Source organism: Tachyglossus aculeatus (assembly GCF_015852505.1).
Source record: "Tachyglossus aculeatus isolate mTacAcu1 chromosome 12 unlocalized genomic scaffold, mTacAcu1.pri SUPER_6_unloc_1, whole genome shotgun sequence".
Lineage (NCBI taxonomy): Eukaryota > Metazoa > Chordata > Mammalia > Monotremata > Tachyglossidae > Tachyglossus > Tachyglossus aculeatus.
In genome coordinates this window covers 14,626-32,214 of record NW_024044828.1, presented here as the reverse complement: position 1 = coordinate 32,214, position 17,589 = coordinate 14,626, and positions in this window count along the sequence as shown.

The window sequence follows — 17,589 nt, the reverse complement described above, 5'->3', positions numbered from 1 at the left end:
TTCTAATCCTCCTCGACCTCCCAGCTGCCGTCGACACTGTGGACCGCCCCCTTCTTCTCAACACGCTATCCAATCTGGGCTTCAGTGACTCCGTCCTCTCCTGCTTCTCCTCTTATCTCTCCGGTCGTTCATTCTCAGTCTCTTTGGCAGGCTCCTCCTCCCCCTCCCATCCCCTTACTGTGGGGGTTCCTCAAGGTTCGGATCTTGGTCTCCTTCTGTTCTCGATCTACACTCACTCCCTTGGTGACCTCATTCGCTCCCACGGCTACAGCTATCATCTCTACGCTGATGACACCCAAATCTACATCTCTGCCCCTGCTCTCTCCCCCTCCCTCCAGGCTCGCATCTCCTCCTGCTTTCAGGATATCTCCATCTGGATGTCTGCCTGCCACCTAAAACTCAACATGTCCAAGAGTGAACTCCTTTGTCTTCCCTCTCAAACCCAGCCCTTTCCAATCACCGTTGAGGGCACTACCATCCCTCCCGTCTCACAAGCACGCAACCGTGGTGTCATCCTCTACTCTGCACTTTCGTGCAGAGTCACCAAGCCGTCACCAAAATCTGCCGGTCTCAGCTCCGCAACATTGCCAAGATCCGCCCTTTCCTCTCCATCCAAACTGCTACCCTGCACGTTCAAGCTCTCATCGTACCCTGTCTGGACTACTGTATCAGCCTCCTCTCCGATCTCCCATGCTCTTGTCTCTCCCCACTTCAATCCATACTTCACGCCGCTGCCCGGATTGTCTTTGTCCAGAATCGCTCTGGGCATGTTACTCCCCTCTTCAACAATCTCCAGTGGCTACCAATCAACCTACGCCTCTGGCAGAAACTCCTCACCCTCGGCTTCAAGGCTGTCCCTCACCTCGCCCCCTTCTACCTCACCTCCCTTCTCTCCTTCTACAGCCCAGCCCGCACCCCCCGCTCCTCTGCCGCTAATCCCGTCACCTTGCCTCGTTCTCACCTGTCCCGCCGTCGACCCCCGGCCCACGTCATCCCCCTGGCCTGGAATGCCCTCCCTCCCCACATCGGCCAATCTGGCTCTCTTCCTCCCTTCCAGGCCCTACTGAGAGCTCGCCTCCTCCAGGAGGCCTTTCCAGACTGAGCCCCCTCCTTCCTCTCCCCCTCCTCCCCCGTCCATCCCCCCCGGCCTTACGTCCTTCCCTTCCCCACAGCACCTGTACATATGTATATAGGTCTGTACATATTTATTTCTCTATTTATTAATTTTACGTCTACATAACTATTGTATTTATTCTATTTCGTTAATATGTTCGGTTTTATTCCCTGTCTCCCCCTTCGAGACTTTGAGCCCACGGTTGGGTAGGGACCGTCTCCATATGTTGCCACCTTGTACCTCCTAAGCGCTTAGTACAGTGTTCTGCACACGGTAAGCGCTCAATAAATACGATGGATGGATTGATTGACCAGCAAAAGGAGGAGGGCCAAGATCCGGAGGAGAAGGAAGGCCAGGATGAGGCGGAGGAAGAGGACCTGGAAAGAGGGAAAAGGGAGTCAAGGACTAGGAGGAGGAGGAGGAGGAGGCGACCTAGATGGATGAGGATGGCTAGTACCATGTGGAGGTCCCGGAGAGTCAGGATTTGGCCGAAGAGAAAACCCAGGACTAGCCGGAGAAGGAGGGCCAGTTGTTGGTTCAGGAGGATTACCAGTACCAGGAAGAGTTGGAGGGCCTAGAAGAGAACGAGAAGGCGGGCCAAGACAGAGAAAGAGGAGGCTCAGGATCTAACAGACGAGGGGGGCCAGACACAGGCAGAGGAGAAACTGGATCGTGAGGAGGAAGAGAGTTAAGACCAGGCTGAAGGCGAGAAAGAAGGCCAAGCAGAGGATGAGGGCCAGTGCCAGGTGGAGGAGCCAGATGGGGTAGGAAGGCCAGGACCGGGCAGTGGAGGAGGGCCAAGATTAAGAGGAGGAGGAGGAGGAGACCTATAAGGACGAGGAAGGCACGTACCAGGTGGAGGTCCCAGGACAGCCAGGATCTGGCCGACGACGAATGCCAGGAGCAGTCGGGGTAGGAGGGCCAGTGTTCGGTGGAGGAGGATTACCAGTAGCAGGAAAATTTGGAGGGCCTGGAAAAGAACGAGAAGGAGGCCAAGACCAAGAGAAGGAGGAGGCGCAGGATCTAGCTGAGGAGAAGGGGCAGGACCAGGCAGAGGAGGAACTGGATCATGAGGAGGAAGAGGGTTAAGAGCAGGCTGAAGGCGAGAACGAAGACCAAGCAGAAGATGTGGGCCATTGCCAGGTGGAGGGGCCAGAAGGGGTAGGAGGGCCAGTTCCAGACTGTGGCGGATGGCCACGGCCAGGAGGGTGAGGAAAGTCAGGAACTTGTGGAGGAGGTATTCCAGGCCGAAGCGAAGGAGGGGAGTGAATATCAGAGAGTGGAGGAGGGAAAAAGATCGTTGGGCCGAGGAGAGCCAGGAGCAGGGGGAGGAGGAGGCCCAGCACCAGACTGATTGAGGTAGGCCAGGACCAGGCAGAAGAAGAAGAAGGGGATCAGCAGAAGGAGGAAGTCCAGGATCTGGAGGAGGAGGAAGGCCTGGATGAGGAAGAGGACGTGGAACGAAGGAGGAGAAATGCCAAAATTAAGAGGAGGAGGAGGAGGAGGAGGAGGAGGGGACCTAGAGGGACGAGGAAGGTATGTACCAGGTGGAGGTCCCAGGAGAGCCAGGATCTGGCCGGGGACGAAGGCCAGGACCAGGCGGAGCTGGAGGGCCAGTGTTTGGTTCAGGACGATTACCAGGACCCGGAAGAGATGGAGGGCCAGGAAAAGAACGAGAAGGAAGCCAGGACCAAGAGAAGGAGGAAGCTCAGGATCTAGCAGAGGAGGAGGGCCAGCACCAGGCAGAGGAGGAACTGGATCCTGAGGAGGAAGAGGGTTAATACCAGGCTGAGGCGAGAACCAAGACCAAACAGACGATAAGGGCCAGTGTCAGCTCGAGGAGCCAGATGGGGTAGGAGGGTCAGGACCAGGCAGTGGAGGATGGCCAGGACCAGGTGGGTGAGGAGGACCCAGGACCATGTGGAGGAGGAGTGCCAGGCCCAGGCGAAGGAGGAGAGTGAAGATCAGACAGAGGAGGAGGCAAAAAGATCATCTGGAGGAGGAGAGCTAGGAAAAGGGGGAGGAGATGGCCCAGGACCAGACAGAAGCGGGTGGGCCGGGACCCGGCGGGAGAAGAAGAAGAGGATCAGCAGAAGGAGGAGGGCCAGGATCTGGATACGGAAGGCCAGGATGAGGCAGAGCAAGAGGACCTGGATCGAGGGACGATACGGGCGAAGTCTAGGGATAGTAGGAGGCGACCTAGATGGACGAGGAAGGCAGGTTCCAGGTGGAGGTCGCAGGAGAGCCAGGATCTGGCCGAGGACAAAGGCCAGGTCTAGACGGAGAAGGAGGGCCATTGTTTGGTTCAGGAGGATTACCAGTACCAGGAAGAGTGGGAGGGCCTGGAAAATTAGGAGAAGGGGGGCCAAGACAGAGAAGGAGGAGGCGCGGGATCTAGCAGAGGAGGAGGGCCAGGAGCAGGCAGAGGAGGAACTGGATCATGAGGTGGATGGGATTTAAGACCAGGCTGAAGGGGAGAACCTAGACCAAGCAGAGGACGAAGGCCAGTGTCAGGTGGAGGAGCCAGATAGAGTAGGAGGGCCAGGACAAGGCAGAGGAGAATGGCTACGACGAGGTGGGTGAGGAGGGTCAGGACCATGTGGGGGAGGGGTCCCAGGCCCAGGTTAAGGAGGAGAGTGAAGAGCAGACAGTGGAGGAGAGAAAAAAGCATTGGGAGGAAGAGACCCAGGATCAGGTGGAGGAGGGGGCCCAGGACCAGACGGATGGTGGTGGGCCAGGATGAGGCAGATGAAGACGAAGAGGACCTTTTCTCCTTTTCCATGCCCACTCTGATCCTCGGAGACTTCATCATCCACATGGATAGCCCTGGTGACCCCTTTGCCGCCGGCCTTCTCTTGCTCCAACCCCCAGCTCGCCCACTCACTAACTTGGTCATACCCTCCACCTATTCATCTCCTACCGCTGCAATGTGTCCACCCTCACCAACTCTGAAATCCCTCTCTCTGATCATAATCTTCTCACCTGCCTCCTCACTCACACTCCTTTCCCTTCTAAATCCGTATTACGCCCTCACAGAAATCTCCGCTCTCTTGACCCCATCCACCTTTCGGAGTGCCTCACACCCCACCTCGCCTCCCTCTTCTCTCTACCCAATCTTGATGATCAGATTGCTGCTCTCAACTCCACCCTTTCTACTCAGCTAGACTCACTCGTTCCTTTTTCCATTCGCCGCTCTCGTACCACTGGATCACTGCCACTGTCCGCCTCCTTCGCTCTTATGCTCGAGCAGCCGACCGCTGCTGGCGAAAGTCTAAACACCATGCCAACCTCGATCATTTCAGCTTTATCCATTCCTGGCTTAGCTCAGCTCCCTCCTCTGCCAGACAAAACGATTTCTCCTCCCTTATTGACACCCATGCTCATCATCCCCTTCAGCTTTCCCCTACATTCAGCTCCTTCCTCTCGTACCACTGGATCACTGCCACTGTCCGCCTCCTTCACTCTTATGCTCGAGCAGCCGAACGCTGCTGGCGAAAGTCTAAACACCATGCCAACCTCGTTAACTTCAGGTTTATCCTTTCCTGCCTTAACTCAACTCCCTCCTCTGCCAGACAAAACGATTTCTCCTCCCTTATTGACACCCATGCCCATCATCCCCTTCAGCTCTCCTGTACATTCAACTCCTTCCTCAGGCCCCCGGTTCCTCCCCCTCCTCCTTCACTCACCGCCAAAGATTTGGCCTCCTACTTCGTTCATAAAATTAAATCCATCAGGTCTGGCCTCCCCAACACCACTCCTCTCCCCCCCCCTTCTCCAGCCCCCCGGCTCTCAAAACTCTCGCTACTCTCCCATCCTTCCCATCAATATCCTCAGAGGATCTCTCCTCCCTCCTCTCAAGTGCAACTCCGGCCACCTGTGCTTCCGACCCCATTCGCTCTCATCTCAGGAAATATCACGCTCCGGCCCTTCTCCCCTCCTTAACTTCCATCTTCAACCGCTCACTCTCCACTGCTTCCTTCCCCTCTGCCTTCAAACACATCCATGTCCCTCCCATCCTACAAAAACCCTCTCCTGAACCCACCTCACCTTCTAGTTATCGCCCCATCTCCCTCCTACCATTCCTTTCCAAACTCCTTGAACGACTCGTCTGCACGTGCAGCCTTGAATTCCTCCACAACAACTCTCGCCTCGACCCCCTCCAGTCTGGCTACCGTCCCCTACATTCCACGGAAACTGCCCTCTCAAAGGTCACCAATGACCCCCTGCTTGCCGAATCCAACGGCTTATACTCTGTCCTAATCTTCCTCGACCTCTCAGCTGCCTTTGACACTGTGGACCACCTCCTTCTACTCAGCACGCTATGCAACCTTGGCTTCACTGACTCCATCCTCTACTGGTTCTCCTCTTCTCTCTCTGGTCGTTCATTCTCAGTCTCTTTGGCAGGCTCCTCCTCCCCCTCCCATCCCCTTACTGTGGGGGTTCCTCAAGGTTCGGTTCTTGGTCTCCTTCTGTTCTCGATCTACATTCACTCCCTTGGTGACCTCATTCGCTCCCACGGCTTCAGCTAACATCTCTACGCTGATGACACCCAAATCTACATCTCTGCCCCTGCTCTGACCCCTCACTCCAGGCTCGCATCTCCTCCTGCCTTCAGGACATCATCAACTGGATGCCTGCCTGCCACCTAAAACTCAACATGTCCAAGACTGAACTCCTTGTCTTCCCTCCCAAACCCTGTCCTCTCCCTAACTTTCCCATCACCGTTGACGGCACTACCATCCTTCCCGTCTCACAAGCACGCAACCTTGGTGTCATCCTCCACTCCGCTCTCTGATTCACCCCTCACATCCAAGTCCTTGCTCTCTCGCCTTCCCTCCAGGCTCTCATCTACTCCTGCCTTCAGGACATCTCCATCTGGATTTCTGCCTGCCACCTAAAACTCAACATGTCCAAGACTGAACTCCTTTGTCTTCCCTCCCAGACCCTGCCCTCTCCCTGACTTTCCCATCACCGTTGACGGAACTACCATCCTTCCCGTCTCACAAGCACGCAACCGTGGTGTCATCCTCGACTCTGCTCTCTCGTTCACCCCTCACATCCAAGCCGTCACCAAATCCTGCCGGTCTCAGCTCCGCAACATTGCCAAGATCCGCCCTTTCCTCTCCATCCAAACCGCTACCCTGCACGTTCAAGCTCTCATCCTACCCCGTCTGGACTACTGTTTCAGCCTCCTCTCCGATCTCCCATCCTCTTGTCTCTCCCCACTTCAATCCATACTTCACGCTGCTGCCCGGATTGTCTTTGTCCAGAAACGCTCTTGGCATGTTACTCCCCTCCTCAAGAATCTCCAGTGGCTACCAATTAACCTACGCATCAGGCAGAAACTCCTCACCCTCGGCTTCAAGGCTGTCCCTCACCTAGCCCCCTTCTATCTCACCTCCCTTCTCTCCTTCTACAGTCCAGCCCTCACCTTCTGCTCCTCTGCCGCTAAAGTCCTCACCGTGCCTCGTTCTCACCTGTTCCGACGTCGACCCCCGGCCCACGTCATCCCCTTGGCCTGGAATGCCCTCCCTCCCCACATCGGCCAATCTGGCTCTCTTCCTCCCTTCAAGGCCCTACTGAGAGCTCACCTCCACCAGGAGGCCTTTCCAGACTGAGCCCCCTCCTTCCTCTCCGCCTCCTTCCCCGTCCATCCCCCCCGCCCCCCCCCCCCCGGACTTACATCCTTCCCTTCCCCACAGCACCTATATATATGTATATAGGTCTGTACATATTTATTTCTCTATTTATTTATTTTACTTCTACATATCCATTCCATTTATTTTATTTTGTTAATATGTTTGGTTTTGTTCTCTGTCTCCCCCTTCGAGACTGTGATCCCATGGTTGGGTAGGGACCGTCTCCATATGGTGCCACCTTGTAACTCCCAAGCGCTTAGTACAGTGTTCTGCACACGGTAAGCGCTCAATAAATACGATGGATGGAGTGATTGACCAGCAGAAGGAGGAGGGCTAAGATTCGTTGGAGAAGGAAGGCCAGGATGAGGCAGAGGAAGAGGACCTGGATCGAGGGAGAAGGGAGGCAAAGATTAGGAGGAGGTGGAGGAGGCGACCTAGATAGATGAGAATGGCTAGTACCAGGTGGAGGTCCTAGGAGAGTCAGGATTTGGCCGAGGACAAAGGCCAGCCCTAGCCGGAGAAGGAGGGCCAGTTGTTGGTTCAGGAGGATTACCAGTACCAGAAAGAGTTGGAGGGCCTGCAAGAGAACGAGATGGCGAGCCAAGACAGAGAAGGAGGAGGCTCAGGACCGAGCCGAGGAGGAGGGCCAGACACAGGCAGAGGAGGAACTGGATCATGAGGAGGAAGAAAGTTAAGACCAGGCTGAAGGCGAGAACGAAGACCAAGCCGAGGATGAGGGCCAGTGGCAGGTGGAGGAGCCAGATGGGCTAGGAGGGCCAGGACCCAGCAGTGGAGGAGGGCCAAGACTAAGAGGAGGAAGAGGAGGAGGAGGAGGCGGCGACCTATAAGGACGAGGAAGGCAAGTACCAGGTGGAGGTCCCAGGAGAGCCAGGATCTGGCCGACGACGAATGCCAGGAGCAGTCGGGGTAGGAGGGCCAGTGTTCGGTGGAGGAGGATTAGCAGTAGCAGGAAAGGTTGGAGGGCCTGGAAAAGAACGAGAAGGAGGCCACGAACAAGAGAAGGAGGAGGCGCAGGATTTAGCTGAGGCGAAGGGCCAGGACCAGGCAGAGGAGGAACTGGATCATGAGGAGGAAGAGGGTTAAGAGCAGGCTGAAGGCGAGAACGAAGACCAAGCAGAAAATGAGGGCCATTGCCAGGTGGAGGGGCCAGATGGTGTAGGAGGGCCAGTTGCTGACTGTGGAGGATGGCCACGGCCAGGTGGGTGAGGAAAGTCAGGAACTTGTGGAGGAGGTATGCCAGGCCGAAGCGAAGGAGGGGAGTGAATATCAGAGAGTGGAGGAGGGAAAAAGATGTTTGGGCCGAGGAGAGCCAGGAGCAGGGAGAGGAGGAGGCCCAGCACCAGACGGATTGAGGTAGGCCAGGACCAGGCAGAAGAAGAAGAAGTGGATCAGCAGAAGGAGGAGGTCCAGGATCTGGAGGAGTAGGAAGGCCAGGACGAGGCACAGGAAGAGGACGTGGAACGAAGGAGGAGGAACGCCAAAACTTGGAGGAGGAGGAGGAGGGGACCTAGAGGGACGAGGAAGGTTAGTACCAGGTGGAGGTCCCAGGAGAGCCAGGATCTGGCCGGGGACGAAGGCCAGGACCAGGCGGAGCTGGAAGGGCAGTGCTTGGTTCAGGACGATTACCAGGACCAGGAAGAGATGGAGGGCCAGGAAAAGAACGAGAAGGAAGCCAAGACCAAGAGGCGCAGGATCTAGCAGAGGAGGAGAGCCAGCACCAGACAGAGGAGGAACTGGATCATAAGGAGGAAGAGGATTAATACCAGGCTGAGGCGAGAACCAAGACCAAACAGAAGATGAGGGCCAGTGTCAGCTCGAGGAGCCAGATGAGGTAGGATGGCCAGGACCAGGCAGTGGAGAATGGCCAGGACCAGGTGGGTGAGGAGGGTCAGGACCATGTGGAGGAGGAGTGCCAGGCCCAGGCGAAGGAGGAGAGTGAAGATCAGACAGAGGAGGAGGCAAAAAGTTCGTTTGGAGGAGGAGAGCTAGGAACAGGGGGAGGAGGAGGCCCAGGACCAGACAGAAGCGGGAGGTCCGGGACCCGGTGGAAGAAGAAGAAGAGGATCAGCAGAAGGAGGAGGGCCAGGATCTGGAGGAAAAGGAAGGCCAGGATGAGGCAGAGGAGGAGGACCTGGATCGAGGGACGAGGAGGGTCAAGTCTAGGAGGAGTAGGAGGCGACCAATGAATACGACTGATGATGATGATGACCTAGATGGACGAGGAAGGCAAGTACCTGGTGGAGGTTGCAGGAGAGCCAGGATCTGGCCGAGGACAAAGGACAGGTCTAGACGGAGAAGGAGGGCCAGTGTTTGGTTCAGGAGGATTACCAGTACCAGGAAGAGTGGGAGGGCCTGGAAAATTAGGAGAAGGGGGGCCAAGACAGAGAAGGAGGAGGCGCAGTATCCAGCAGAGGAGGAGGGCCAGGAGCAGGCAGAGGAGAAACTGGATCATGAGGGCTTTAAGACCAGGCTGAAGGTGAGAACCTAGACCAAGCAGAGGACGAAGGCCAGTGCCAGGTGGAGGAGCCAGATAGGGTAGGAGGGCCAGGAAGAGTCAGTGGAGAATTGCTACGACGTGGCAGGTGAGGAGGGTCAGGACCATGTGCGGTCCCAGGCCCCGGTGAAGGAGGAGAGTGAAGAGCAGACAGTGGAGGAGAGAGAAAATCATTGGGAGGAGGAGAGCCGGATCAGGAGGAGGAGGGGGCCCAGGACCAGACGGATGGTGGTGGGCCAGGATGAGGCAGATGAAGAAGAAGAGGACCTTCTCTCCTTTTCCATGCCCACTCTGATCCTAGGAGACTTCATCATCCACATGGATAGGCCTGGTGATTCCTCTGCCGCCCGCCTTCTAACTCTCCTTGACGCTGCCAACCTCTTGCTCCACCCCCCAGGTCGCCCACTCACCAACTGGGTGATACCCTCGACCTCATCATCTACTACCGCTGTAATGTGTCTACCCTCACCAACTCGGAAATCCCTCTCTCTGATCACCATCTTCTCACCTGCCTCCTCACTCACACTCCTTTCCCTTGTAAATCCACATTACTCCCTCACAGAGATCTCCGCTCTCTTGACCCCATCCATCCTTCTGAGCGCCTCACACCCCACCTCGCCTCCCTCTCCTCTCTACCCAATCTTGATGATCAGATTGTTGCTCTCAACTCTACCCTTTCTACTCAGCTAGACTCACTCGCTCCATTTTCCATTCGCCGCTCTCGTAACACTGGATCACTGCCACTGTCCGCCTTCTTCGCTCTTATGCTCGAGCAGCCGAACGCTGCTGGCGAAAGTCTAAACACCATGCCAACCTCGTTCACCTCAGGTTTATCTTTTCCTGCCTTAGCTCAGCTCCCTCCTTTGCCATACAAAACGATTTCTCGTCCATTATTGACACCCATGCCCATCATCCCCTTCAGCTCTCCCGTACATTCAACTCCTTCTTCAGGCCCCCGGTTCTTCCCCCTCCTAATTCACTCACCACCAACGATTTGGCCTCCTACGTCGTTCATAAAATTAAATCACTCAGGTTTGGCCTCCCCAACACCACTCCTCTCCCCCCTTCCCTTCTCCAGCCCCCCGGCTCTCAAAACTCTCCGCTACTCTCCCATCCTTCCCAGCAGTATCCTCAGAGGAGCTCTCCTCCCTTCTGTCAAGTTCTACTCTGGCCACCAGTGCTTCTGACCCCATTCCCTCTCACCTCCTGAAATCGCTCGCTCCTTTTCTTCTCCCCTCCTTAACTTCCATCTTCAACCGCTCAACCTCAACTGCTTCCTTTCCCCTCTGCTTTCAAACACGGCCATGTCTCTCCCATCCTAAAAGTACCCTCTCCTGACCCCACCTCACTCTCTAGTTATCTCGCCATTTCCCTCCTACCGTTCCTTTCCAAACTCTTTGAACGGCTCGTCTACACGCGCTGCCTAGGGTTCCTCCACACCACCTCTCGCCTCGACCCCCTCCAGTCTGGCTGCCGTCCCCTACGTTCCACGGAAAAAGCCCTCTCAGTGGTCACCAATGACTTCCTGCTTGCCAAATCCAACGGCTCATACTCTGCCCTAATCCTCCTCGACCTCTCAGCTGTCTTCGACACTGTGGACCACCACCTTCTCCTCAACAGGCTATCCAATCTTGGCTTCAATGACTCCTACCACTCCTGGGTCTCCTCTGATCTCTCCGGTCGTTCCTTCTCAGTCACTTTGGCAGGTTCCTCCTCTCCCTCTCATCCCCTAACTGTGGGGGTTCCTCAATGTTCGGTCCTTGGTCCCCTTCTGTTTTCGATCTACACTCACTCCCTTGGTGACCTCATTCGCTCCCACGGCTTCAGCTATCATCTCTACGCTGATGACACCCAAATCTACATCTCTGCCCCTGCTCTGACCCTTCACTCCAGGCTCGCATCTCCTCCTGCCTTCAGGACATCATCAACTGGATGCCTGCCTGCCACCTAAAACTCAACATGTCCAAGACTGAACTCCTTGTCTTCCCTCCCAAACCCTGTCCTCTCCCTAACTTTCCCATCACCGTTGACGGCACTACCATCCTTCCCGTCTCACAAGCACGCATCCTTGGTGTCATCCTCCACTCCGCTCTCTGGTTCACCCCTCACATCCAAGCCGTCACCAAATCCTGCCGGTCTCAGCTCCGAAGCATTGCCAAGATCCGCCGTTTCTTCTAAATCCAAACCACTACCCTGCTAGTTGAAGCTCTCATCCTATCCCGTCCGGACTACTGTATCAGCCTCCTCTCCGATCTCCTATCCTCTTCTCTCTCCCCACTTCAATCCATACTTCACGCCGCTGCCCGGATTGTCTTTGTCCAGAAACGCTCTGGGCATGTTGCTCCCCTCCTCAAAAATCTCCAGTGGCTACCAATCAACCTACGCATCAGGCAGAAACTCCTCACCCTCGGCTTCAAGGCTGTCCCTCACCTCGCCCCCTTCTACCTCACCTCCCGTTTCTCCTTCTACAACCCAGCCCATACCCTCCGCTCCTCTGCCGCTAATCTCCTCACCGTGACCCGTTCTCACCTGTCCGGCCGTCGACCCCCAGCCCACGTCATCCCCCTGGCCTGGAATGCCCTCCTTCCCCACATCGGCCAACATGGCTCTCTTCCTCCCTTCAAGGCCCTACTGAGCGCTCACCTCCTCCAGGAGGCCTTCCCAGACTGAGCTCCCTCCTTCCTCTCCCCCTCCTCCACCTGTCCATCCCCTCCTCCTTACCTCCTTCCCTTCCCCACAGCACCTGTATATTTGTACGTAGGTTTCTACATATATATTCCTCTATTTATTTATTTTGCTTCTACGTATCTATTCTATTTATTTTATTTGGTTAACATGTTTGGTTTTGTTCTCTGTTTCCCCCTTCGAGACTGTGAGCCCACTGTTGGGTAGGGACCGTCTCCATATGTTGCCAACTTGTACTTCCCAAGCGCTTAGTACAGTGTTCTGCACACGGTAAGCGCTCAATAAATACGATGGATTGATTGACCAGCAGAAGGATGAGGGCTAAGATCTAGAGGTGAAGGACGGCCAGGATGGGACAGAGGAAGAGGACCTGGATCGAGGGAGAAGGAAGGTAAAGACTAGGAGAAAGAGGAGGAGGCGGCCTAGATGGATGAGGAAGGCAAGTACCAGGTAGAGGTCCCAGGAGAGCCAGGATCTGGCCGGGGACGAAGGCCAGGACCAGGCGGAGCTGGAGGGCCAGTGTTTGTTTCAGGACGATTATCAGTAGCCGGAGGAGATGGAGGGCCAGGAAAAGAAAGAGAAGGAAACGAGAAGACCAAGATAAGGAAGAGGCGCAGGATCTAGTAGAGGAGGAGGGCCAGCACCAGGCAGAGGAGGAACTGGATCATGAGGAGGAAGAGGGTTAATACCAGGCTGAGGCGAGAACCAAGACCAAACAGAAGATGAGGTCCAGTGTCAGCTCGAGGAGACAGATGGCGTAGGAGGATCAGGACCAGGCAGTGGAGGATGGCTAGGACCAGGTGGGTGAGGAGGGTCAGGACCATGTGGAGGAGGAGTGCCAGGTCCAGGCGAAGGAGGGGAGTGAAGTTCAGGCGGAGGAGGAGACCTCCAGATCATTTGGAGGAGGAGAGCTAGGAACAGAAGGAGGAGGAGGCCCTGGACCAGACAGAAGGGGGTGGGCCGGGACCCGGAGGAAGAAGAAGAAGAGGATTAGCAGAAGGAGGAGGGCCAGGATCTGGAGACGGAAGGCCAGGATGAAGCGGGGGAAGAGGACCTCGATCGAGGGGACGATACGGGCGTAGTCTAGGGATAGTAGGAGGCGACCTAGATGGACGAGGAAGGCAGGTACCAGGTGGAGGTCGTAGGAGAGCCAGGATCTGGCCGAGGACAAAGGCCAGGATTAGTCGGAGAAGGAGGGCCAGTGTTTGGGTCAGGAGGATTACCAGTACCAGGAAGAGTGGGAGGGTCTGGAAAATTAGGAGAAAAGGGGCCAAGACAGAGAAGGCGAAGGCGCAGGAACTAGCAGAGTAGGAGGGCCAGGACCAGGCAGAGGAGGAACTGGATCATGAGGTGAATGGGCGTTAAGACCAGGCTGAAGGTAAGAACCTAGACCAAGCAGAGGATGAGGGCCAGGGCCAGGTGGAGGAGCCCGATGGGGTCGGAGGGCCAGGACCAGGCAGTGGAGAATGGCTATGACGAGGTGGGTGAGGAGGTTCAGGACCATGTGGGGGAGGGGTCCCAGGCCCAGGGGAATGGGGAGAGTGAAAATCAGACAGTCGAGGAGAGAAAAACTCATTGGGAGGTGGAGAGCCAAGATCGGGGGGAGGAGGGGGCCCAGGACCAGACGGATGGTGGTGGGCCAGGATAAGGCAGATGAAGACGAAGAGGACCTTCTCTCCTATTCCATGCCCACTCTGATCCTCGGAGACTTCAACATCCACATGGATAGCCCTGGTGACTCCTCGGCCGCCCGCCTTCTATCTCCCCTTGACGCTGCCAACTCTTAATCCACCCCCCACCTCGCCCACTCACCACCTTGGTCATACCCTCGACCTGATCATCTCCTACTGCTGTAATGTGTCTACCCTCACCAACTCTGAAATCCCTCTCTCTGTTCATAATCTGCTCACCTGCCTCCTCACTCACTCTCCTTTCCCTTGGAAATCCATATTCCTCCCTCACAGAGATCTCCGCTCTCTTGACCCCATCTATCTTTCGGAGCACCTCACACCCCACCTCGCCTCCCTCTCCTCTCTACCAAATCTTGATGATCAGATTGCTGCTCTCCACTCTACCCTTTCTACTCTGCTAGACTCACTCGCTCCTTTTTCCCTTCGCCGCTCTCGTACCACTGGATCACTGCCACTGGCCGCCTCCTTCGCTCTTATGCTCGAGCAGCCGAACGCTGCTGGCGAAAGTCTAAACACCATGCCAACCTCGTTCAATTCAGGTTTCTCCTTTCCTTTCTTAGCTCAGCCCTCTCCTCTGCCAGACAAAACGATTTCTCCTCCCTTATTGACACCCATGCCCCTCAACCCCGTCAGCTCTCACGTACATTCAACTCCCTTCTAAGGCCCCCGGTTCCTCCCGCTCCTCATTCCCTCACCGCCAACGATTTGGTCGCCTACTTCACTAATAAAATTGTATCCATGAGGTCTGACCTCCCCCAGACCACTCTTCTCCCCCTCCCCCCCCCTTCCCCAGCCCCCCGGCTCTCAGAAGTCTCCACTACTCTCCCATCCTTCCCAGCATTACCCTCAGAGGAGCTCTCCTCCCTTCTCTCAAGTTCTACTCCGGCCACCAGTTCTTCCGAACCCATTACCTCTCATTTCATGAAATCGCTCGCTCCGTCCTTGCTCCCCCGTTGCTCCCCGTGGTTTCGGGGGCAACTCTCGGGTTCTTACCCTCTCCGGGTCTTCGGACGTCTCCGGACGCGGCCCGCGCGTTCACACCAATAACAGGCAGCCAGAGGTCCAAAGTTTGGTTGCCGTTTATTTGTTATCAGCGATTACATGGTTAAAAGAGAGAGAGAGAGAGAGAGAGAGAGAGAGAGAGAGAACCCCCCCTTGTCTTGTCCGTCTCTTATACCTTCCGTTGCCCGGGGGCGGGGCTTTCTCGGGGAATGGCGTATCGAGGCTTTGCCATGTAGCACACGCCGCCCTCCAGCCACTAGCCTAGCAACAGCTCTGTCCAGTCACGAAGCGTTTGCTCTGGCTCGCCCCCAGCCACCCGTTGCCAACCATCGCTGGCTGCGGATATGGCCTTGAGGTTGCCTCGGAGCCTTGCAGGTGCAAGCTTGTTTTTCTTGCCCTGGTCTCTTTATCTCCTGTTGTTGAGTCTGTTTAGCCTTGAGCCGTTGGGTGCGGTTTGTGTGCACATACTGCCTGTTCCCTGTTTGTTCCTTGCTCAGCGCCTTCCCCCGCTCCCTACGTGTCCCCCTCTCATTATGGCGGGGACAGCTAAGGGCGGCCGCGCAATGGGAGCATCTCAACCTTAATCTCGCGGACCACCCGGGCAACAGTGGAGCAAAAGAGACGAAGGAGGCACGGGAGGCACATGAGCAAAAGCAACCCCCCCCCCCCCAGTGGCGGCAAGGATCGAGACCAGCCAAGGGGCCAATCCACCTGGCGTCACGCGTTCGATCCAGTCCCAGAGTTCCTCCACCACGTCCTCCCCGCAGTCGAGGTCGTCCCAAGCCTTGGGGAAGTGCAGCGACTGGGCGTTGAGTTCGTCGATAAGGTGGGACAGCTCCTGTAACTCGCCGGTTACGTTGGCGGCCAGGAAGAGTCCCTCCAGGTGTTTCTTCACTCCGTCCCAGGAGGCAGGGAACGAAGAATTGGTGGCGTTGTATCGGAGCGGAAGCACGCAGACCTGCTGATACCGGTAGTCGCATTTCACCGCCTGCCGTAGAGACAGGAGGCGAACCTCGTCGCCGAGCGTGTCGATCACATGCTCCAGGCCGACCAGCTCTCGCTGCAGGGAAGCGTCCAGGTGACGCTGAACCCCCCACGCCAGTTGGGTGGAGTGCATGGAGGCCGAGAGCTGAGACGCGAGGAAACCAGTCTGATCGTACAGATTCTGGATTTGCCATTCCTGGAAGGCCGAAAACGCGAGGTTCGCGATACCCAGTATGGCCTCAAACAGTTCCCTGCGGGTGCGCAAGCCGCGCAAGCGGGTCGCTAGGGTGTGCCACCGATGGTCGGAGGCCTGGGAAAACCAAGGGTCAGCGGACTTAACGGGTACAAGGGTGTAGCGGGGCCGCCGGACGAGCCAAACAGCGTAATCTGCCGTGCCCTCTGTGGTCATGGGTCGCGCCCGAGACATAAGGACGCATTGTGAGGAATCCGTGGTGGACAAGGAGAAGTCGCCATCAGCCGACTGGGAGGCGGTAAGGTTCCAGCCAGAGTCATTACTCGGGCAGGCTATAAGCGCGTAAGGGGCAGGAATGCGGGCGTTCCCTTGAAAGGCATAATCATGGTCCGTACAATTGCCCTGCGAGTGCAGGGAAACGTTCAGACCCACACGGAAAATAACACGATACACCGAGAAAGGGTAGTCCTGGCACGTCGCCCCGTCAGGGTAGACGCACGAGCGGACCCTGACGGTCGCGGTGGGAGAGCATAGGGAAGTAAAGGCTTTCCAGAGACCGGGGTGGCGCGTCCTCCACGGTAGCGCATAAAGCCCGGGCGCGGCCGCCTCCGTATATGTGTGGTTTCTAATGTGGTTATCCCAGGTGAGTAGGAGGGTACCGTCTCCGTTATGGGGAATACAGCGGAATATGCCCGTGGAACAGTCAGTTAGAGGTGTCCAGACCCCACCCCGACCCTCGGCGCACTTTCTCTCGGGACCGGGGAGCGAGCTCACATTTCGGATATGGCCGAAGTACCCCCCGCTTCCCTCGCTGGAGTGATTGCCGTTGGGGGTGCACTGAAGCGTGCCGTGGATCCCCAGCAGGGTAAGGTTTCTCGGTGTGTGGGGTGCCCCTGACCTTGGGGTATGTTGACTTCCAGTGTGGAAGTGAAATTTATCAACCGCAAGCAAGATCGGGTTACCTCGGGCTGGTTCGAGAAAGTCCCATTGCCGGTGTACCAGCATATGGGGGGCCAGCGCTGTGCAAGATGGTGCCCCGGATACGGATCTCACGCTGCTCTGTTTCCGGGGGCTGTCCCCGGTGTTGGCCCGTGAGCTTGGTCACATTCCCATGGAATGAGAGTTGGGGGGACTCCTCCTTCCAGGAGACCATGCGTAACAAAGGCGCATTGGTGAGGAGGGCCCACCTCCAAACCCCGCTCTGCTCCTCGACAACGTTTAGGTGGCTATTTACCAGAGCAGTCCAGTTAGTCCGTGTCCCGGCCTCCCTCCCCACCGCGCCCCCGGGGAGAAGAAGGGGAAGGGGAAGGAGGAGGAGGAGGAGAATCAGGGCGCTGGGACCTCCCCTGCGTCTGGGCATCGTCTTCCTCGGCGAGGCGGAGGTGTCGCGAGGAGATCCAAACGGGGCCGTCACCTGTGGAGATACAAGCGTATCCTCGACACCGAATTAGTACTGGATCGGGACCGCGCCAATCGCCCTCCGCAGTACGCCACATCGCTCGCCCTGTAGTGCGTGCGTACGGGTGGTGGTGCCGGGGTTTCATGGTCGTGGACGTGTGGCAGAGTTGCCGCATGGCGGGGGAGATTCCCGTCTCCCGATCGACGGATAGAAAGTTATGGGTGTACGTTGCCTTGTCTAGGGCGCACTGCGTGACGCGCTTCCCCACCCCCTGCTTTTGCAGGAGAGTTGTCAGTGTCCTGTTTGCCCTTTCCACTATGCCTTGACCGTTGGGGTTGTAAGGTATCCCGGTAACATGGGAGATGCC